Here is a 7,827-nt window from a genome sequence, read left to right as displayed (position 1 = left end):
GATCTGTGAGAGAAATCGAGGGATTGTATGCACATTTTAGGTACTTTTCAACGCGATGCGTGGGCATGCTGGTTGAATCTCATGTCTCAAGATAGTATGTGCTGTACTTAATATTTATCGAATCGCGCCGTGATCGCATGCTGTTTTTTACCACTTTTGATGTATCACACCACGATGTGCGATATGTGAAGACAGGAGCCGACTTCCTGGACACTCCTCTTCCCCTCACTGCGCACATGACTGGAGAGGAGGCTGCAAGTATGCAGCTGAGCTCCCAAACACCGCACAAGGTAGGCAGACTACACCACTGGCCACCAATGATTATTAATTTTTACCAACACTGCCCACCTGCTCTACCCATCATTATACTGGCCCCTGCCCAAAATGCTGCGCCACTGCAAGCCCCATGCGGCCACGCCGTAAACGCCATTATACTGTGCCACTGACCACCAATGATTATTATTCTTTTTTACCACCACTGCCCACCATTATTTTACTATACACACGATAATGACCCCCCTGCCAAAAATGCTGCACCACTGCAACCCCCAGGCAGCCGTGCCCTAAATGCCATTATACTGCGCCACTGACCACCAATGACTATTATTCTTTTTTACCACCGCTGTCCAACATTATGCTGCTCTACCCACAACAATGGCCCCCCTGCCCAAAATGGTGCGCTTCTGCAAGCCCCATGCTGCCGCGCTCTAAACGCCATTATACTGCACCACTGTAACCCACATCCCTCCGTTATGCTGCTGCACCCTGCACACCAATGTATTCTCACTACATATTTCAGATAACTCACACCAGTAACTAGAAAACAAACTTTATTTAACCAGAATAATAGAACTTTAACTATAAAACAAACTTTATCTAACCAGAATAGTTTAACTTTTTTCATGTTTTTTTATTTTCCTTTGTTTGCATTCTGCAGATGTCCTATGTGAACCGCGAGTTTCTTTCTGGCTTCAGCCTGTACCGCGAGGAGGAGTGTCTGTGGCTGATGTCCTCACCAGACTACAGCAACAAGCATAAGAGGGAGGCTGCTTATACCCGCATTGTGGAGTACTCCAAGCCCACCTTCTCTGCTGCCTCAGTGGCCTGGGTCCGAAAGAAGATCGTCAATCTACGGACAGTCTTTGTCAAAGAGAATCGTAAGGTGGAGGAGTCCAAGATGTCAGGGGCCAGTGCAGACAAGGTTTATGTGCCGCAGCTGTGGTACTACAAAGATCTCAACTTCCTCCTGGAGAAAAGGTCAGCAAAGGAGTCCCTGGTGGTGATGGCCTAGTTCGAGGAGGGAAGTCTGGACGTGGAGGAGGCCGAAGGGGTAAGTTGCATTTTAAATGGTTTTTACCTAATATAGTCCTCCTGCCATGCCACAGCTCCTTCCCCATTGAAGAAGGCATTATATTTTTCCCTGACCTCTTTTGCCCTTGCAGTGCCGCGTATAGTTGCTGCAGGTGGTCCCACCGAACAAATCTGCGCTGTCACCACTGGCTGGTTGGGATCTTCCGGTCCTGCTGGCAGCAAAGACATTTGCCTCGTGGCCTTGCGACGGAGCATGTTGTGTAGTATATAACATGCTGTTACTACATAGTCAATTTTGTCCAGCCTCATGTTAATGGGTTTGTGGAAGATCCTGAACCGGTTGCTGAGAATGCCAAATACATTCTCAACAACCCTGCGGGTCCTAGAAAGGTGGTAGTTAAAAATGCGCCTATCGTGGTTCAGGACTCTTTGCGGGTAGTGCTTCATTATGTGTTCATGCAGTGCGAAGGCCTCATCTGCCCTGAACACAAATCTAAGGCCATTCTTTGTGTGCTCCACAGGCGGCAGATGAATGAAGTTGGTGGTGAGCCTCTCATAGAAGCGCGTATTTTTCAACGATCCACCATCCGAGCAACGAACATTTTTCCCAACATCCAGGAAAATAAACTCATAGTTTGCATTGACCACCGCCATGAGAACAATGCTAAAGTAGCCTTTATAATTGAAGTAGTCTGGCCCGCTGTTGGTGGGTTTGGTGATGTTTCCTGTCTATTGCACCACCACAGTTTGGGAAATTCCAGCGCCTGTCAAAGTCCTCTGCAATAGCTTGCCATTCTGCCACGCTTGTAGGAAACTGTAAAAGGAAAAAAAAAAGTTTGACTATCCACTAAATATGTTTCTCTTTACCCTACAGACACCTGAAAAAGACCTCAGCCGTACCCCTGCCCTCATCAACACCTCCCCAGAGGAACCAACCTCTCCACAGCGACCGACTGGCAAGAGGAAGCCACGGAAAACAAAATTTGTAGAACACCCTCTACTAGTGGAGGCCCGTTCACAGCTGCTACGGAAACCGGATGGGTTTGATGACTTTGCATCATATGTGAGCAAAACTATGCGGAAGATTTCTGCGCAGCAGCAAGTAGAGTGCCAGCGCCTGGTGTCACAGGTTTTGTACCAAACACTCTCAGGACAACTGATACCAGAGTGGAACGTTCATGGGCCAGAACCTCAAGCACCTGCTCCTCATCTCCCATTGACCTTCAGTTCACCACCACCCACCTACCCTACATCTACTACTCCACATCCCAGCTACCATTCCAGTTATCCACAACCGCAGGCCCAATCCAACTACCCTTCCTCCACTTTCCATCCTCCTCAAACCCCTCCTCTTCAAACCAGCCACCCTTCCCCGTGTTTGTCAACCCCCACCCCCATCCACCCACCCTTCCCCCACTTTCCAATCTCCTCCTCAAACCAGCTACCCTTCCCAAGGCAGTCACACATCCACCATCTCCTCCGCAATTTTGATCTCCTTGATGTCACAGGGGGGACAAGAGGAGGAGGAGGAGACAAGTCTCTTTCAAATGTAGGGTGATTCTCAATTACTGGTGCCCTTGTTATACATACCAACAGATATGGTGCAGTCTGATACTACAGTGAGTGTCAATGCTTTCAGGCGGACAATGCACACATGCTGCTAGGGAAAGGTTGATGGTACCAGGGACCCATCTTCCTGTCCCTAGCTGCATGTGTGCATTGTGCCCCTGGCTGCGGTGCCACTCAACACCGCAGTGTCAGAATGCACCACATATGTTGGTATATATAACATTCCTGCTGCCCTGGTATATACTGTGATAGATCTGGTGCACTGTGATATACAGCATTTTAGTGGCATCACTTTCAGGTGGACAATGCACACATGCAGCTTGGGTCCGGTTGATGGTGCCGGGGAGCCTGAAGCCGGGCCTATCTGCATGTTTGCATTGTGTCCCTGAAAGCGCTGTCAATCAAAAAACACTGTATATCATACTGCACTTATATATTGCAACAGATGTGGTGCATTTTGATACTACGGCGTTGAGTGGTACCGCAGCCAGGGGCACAATGCACACATGCAACTTGGTGCAGGTTGATGGAACCGGGAAGCCATCTTCCTACCCCAAGTTGCATGTGTGCATTGTGCCCCTGGCTGCGGTGCCACTCAACGCCGTAGTATGAAAATGCACCACATTAGTTGTTATATATAGCTTTTTTTATCATTTTATACATGTAATGATGCACATGTGCTGCATCATGAAAACTTTATACTAATTGCTGACGTTTAGCCATGTTGGCCACATATACAATTATGTCTTGAAATAAAAAGCACATATTTTTTCAAAGTAATTTCATGTGCTTCATCATGAAAACTTTATACTGTTTAAAAAAGTTCAGCCATGTTGGCTGCATATTTAAAAGGAGTTATAGGCATTTTTTTACGTTTCTCAAATGGAAATGCTGACCTTGATATATATAGCAACAGATATGGTGCATTGTGATACTACGGCATTGAGTGGCACCGCTACCAGGGGCACAATGCACACATGCAACTTCGTGCAGGTTGATAGAACCTGGGACCCATCTTCCTACCCCAAGTTGCATGTGTGCATTGTGCCCCTGGCTGCGGTGCCACTCAGTGGTGTAGTATCAAAATGCACCACATTTGTTGCTATTTATAGCATTGTTATTATGTCATAAATGTAATGATGCAGATGTGCTGCATCATGAAAACTTTATACTGTTTGAAAAAGGTCAGCCATGTTGGCTGCATATACAATTATGTCTTGAAATAAAAAGCACATATTTTTTCTACACAATTTCAGTTTGCAAAATAAAACATTTTGTTACACGACAAGCAATATGTGGTGTAATGTTCTTACCTTGCAGTACTTATACTGAAGCACTTTGATAATAGCCTTGCAGGTTTCAGGTATGATGTGTCCCAAAGCCTGCGCAGAGATACAGGTCCCATACTTCAGGTCCTCAAATGACTGTCCAGTTGCAAGGAAACGCAGGGTAGCCACAAGCCTCTCATCAGCAGAGATAGGAACCAGCCATTTGGTATCCCGCTTCTGTATGAGGGGGTCACCAGATGCAGCAACTCCTGGAAGGTGTCATAATTCTTGCGCAGGAAGTTGCGGTAGTCATCCGGGTTGTTGTCCCGGATCTCATCCAGGAGGGGCATGTTAGAGCGAGTAGGCCGCTCAAGCAGCCACTCCTTGAGCCAGTAAGATCTCTCCCTCCACCTTTGCTGGGCCCTCTCCCTGTCTCTCCTCACCTTCAGCACAGAGTAGCACATGAGAGCCTGATAGCGAGTAGAATCCATCTCTACACACAGCAGTATAGAAATAGAAACACTTTGTAATGCAAGCAGAACAAAGCAGTGCACGGTAGCTAGCAATGTGGAATGAGCAGCAGGTATAAACCAAACTTCTCTAGTCACAGAGCAAACAGAAGTGCACAGACTATAAAATGGCTGCTTGTTTATAGATCCCCCAGATAGGCCAGCCCTCTATTTAAATTTTTCTTAATCTGGGAGATAAATCTAGTGTGCTTTTGGGCAGCATGCGATGCGCTCGAATTCGGATTGTATGCGCATCGAATGCACAAAAAATGCACTTTCGATGTGATTTGTCTCAAGGTGAGCTTCAACGGAAATCGGGGCCGATATTGCGTCGGAGGCAATCGCACAAGTGAAAGGAAATGTAACATTAGATGCTACCAGATTTCCTTTTACGGTTTATGTTTGCACATTTACCTGTACACAACATTTCCATGGAACAAATACAGTGATTGCTTGGAAAGGAACCAAAAGTAATAATTATTGGCCACATCAGTGTAATCTGGAGTTGTGGTAAAAGTCCTTCATCTACAGATTGCAGTAATTGAGTGGGGCAGTATGGAATCAGAAGTTGTATCATCTACCTTGGGTCCTGGGCATGTAGGGCTTTAAAAGTCAGTAAGCCAATCTTGGAGACGATTTGCCATTTTACAGGCAGCCAGTGGAGGGAATAGAGAATGGGTGTTTTGTGGCTGAAATAGGGATGGTTGGTAACAGCATGGCTGTTCTGTATTGTAATATCTGTAAGCAGTGCAATTCTTTTGCTGGGTGACCAAGGTAGAAGGCATTGCGTAGTCTAATCAAGATGATACAAATACATGTATGACTTGTGGCAGAACTTCAGAGGGAATGAAGTGCTTGATTCTGGCTATGTTCCTCAGAAGAAAGAATGTAGATCAGATTGTGGCTGATATCTGATGTTTAACTGTCAAGCTACCATCTAGGACAATGTCCAGATTCTGCACATGGTCAGTGTTTTGTAACATTGAACCTCCATGTGTAAGTCCAGTTGGTTGGATATGCTGCTTTCTTGTCCTTTGATGTAGAGATCATGCAATAAGGTCCTCTGTTTTTATTATGATTCAGTCACAGCCATCTGGCACTCATCCACTCCTCAAGCTCAGCTAGACAGCTATTTAAGGTTGGGTTCTTAGATCACAAGTAGTGAGGCACAACATTTGGGCAATTTCAGCAATGTATTTTACAGCCATTGAGTCAAAGCTGATCCAGGAAGACAGGTGACTTACATTGACAGACTTGATAGTTTGGTACTTCTTTGATGGCACTGCGGAGATTCCTGTCTGGATAGCAGATACTGTATCTGCAAAGAAGTTTTAAAATGTATTGTATCTTGCCCGGGAGTGGGTTTTACCAAGCTGCAGGCATGCTGGATGCAAAGCTTCTCCACTGTACAGAAAAGCTCAGCTGGCCTATTGTTTGCTGTGAACTATTTTGACAGTAACTTGACAGATTGTGGATTGATATTCTTCATTAAGCTTTATGCTAGAGATGTGCCCATAAACAAGGCAATGACACCATGTTCTTGTAGACCTGCATATGAACCTTAGAGTCTACGTGCTTCCAGAGAGGAGGGGGCTCACATGGAGCATGCAAATGTGACATCTCCTCCCTTACAACACCTTTGCTAGGACAACTTTATCAGACAGGCCTACAAAATAAAAAATTATATCTATTTTTGCCACCTGTTATCACCACTGATGGTCTTCTCCCAGGCAGAGGCGTAACTAGGGTTATTTGGAGCCCAGGGCAAGATTGGGAATGGCGTGGTCACATGCCAGAAGGGGCGTGGTCACTGGAAATGGGGCGTGCCAACATGACACGACACCTGTTTCATGTCACACTGGGAACATTGTTTTCAATTCAACATGCACCTTACCTGTATGATGGTTTCTCACAATATGGAACCTCTGAAGAACTGTATCCTCTATGGCAGACGGCGTCTTCAGTTGGTATTCACTATTCATGTAGGAGATCACACCGTCCAGAAGATGCCTGTTTGTGTAGGAATATTAACAAGGTCAGCATCAAACAACAGTGATTCAACCAGACTCACATCCTGTTCCCTGTGTCACAACCTGCCCCCTGCATCTCTCAGCCACACCATCATCTCCCTCCTGCATCTCTCAGCCACACCATCATCTCCCTCCTGCGTCTCTCAGTACACCATCATCTCCCCCCTGTGGCATCTCTCAGCCACACCATCATCTCCCTCCTGCGTCTCTCAGCACACCATCATCTCCCCCCTGTGGCGTCTCCCAGCACACACCATGATCTCCCCCCTGCGGCGTCTCTCAGCACACACCATCATCTCCCCCCTGCGGTGTCTCTCAGCACACACCATCTCTCCCCCCTGCGGCGTCTCTCAGCACACACCATCATCTCCCCCCTGTGGCATCTCTCATCACCATCTCCCCCCTTGCATGTCTCTACCACATCATCATCATCTCCTGCACAAATAGCTGTCACTGTATATATAGGTGTCAAGGTACGTATGTCAGTGTATGTATAGATGTAGGGGTGTGTATGTCTGTGTACGTATAGGTGTTAAAATGTATGTCAGTGTATGTGTAGATATCAACGTATAAATAGGTGTCAGTTTGTGCATGTCAGCATATAAATAGGTGTGTATGTATAGTGTCAGCATGTGTATGTCAGTGTGTGTTTGCCATTGTATGTGTAAGTGTCAGCGTGTGTATATCGGTGTATGTATAAGTCAACGTGTGGATGCCGTTGTATGTATAAGTGTCAGCGTGTGTATATAGGTGTATGTATAAATGTCAACGTGTGTATGTGTAAGTGTCAGGGTGTGTAATTCGGTGTATGCATAAGTGTCAGCGTGTGTATATCAGTGTATGTATAAGTGTCAGTGTGTGTATGCCAGTGTATCAGCATGTATGTATAAGTGTCAGCGTGTGTATGCTGGTGTATGTATAAGTGTCAGCGTGTGTACAGTATGTTGGTGTATTTATAAGTGTCTGTTTGTGTATATCGGTGTATGTACAAGTGTCAACGTGTGAATGTCAGTGTGTTAGCATATGTATGTTGATGTAAGTATAATTGTCAGCGTACGTATAGGTGTCACCGTGTGCATGTCAATGTACATATAGGTGTCAGCATGTGTATGTCAGAGTAAATATAGGTGTCAGCATATG

Source organism: Pseudophryne corroboree, chromosome 1, assembly GCF_028390025.1.
Source record: "Pseudophryne corroboree isolate aPseCor3 chromosome 1, aPseCor3.hap2, whole genome shotgun sequence".
Classification (NCBI taxonomy): Eukaryota; Metazoa; Chordata; class Amphibia; order Anura; family Myobatrachidae; genus Pseudophryne; species Pseudophryne corroboree.
The sequence above is the reverse complement of the archived record's forward strand: the minus strand, read 5'-3'. Positions refer to the sequence as shown.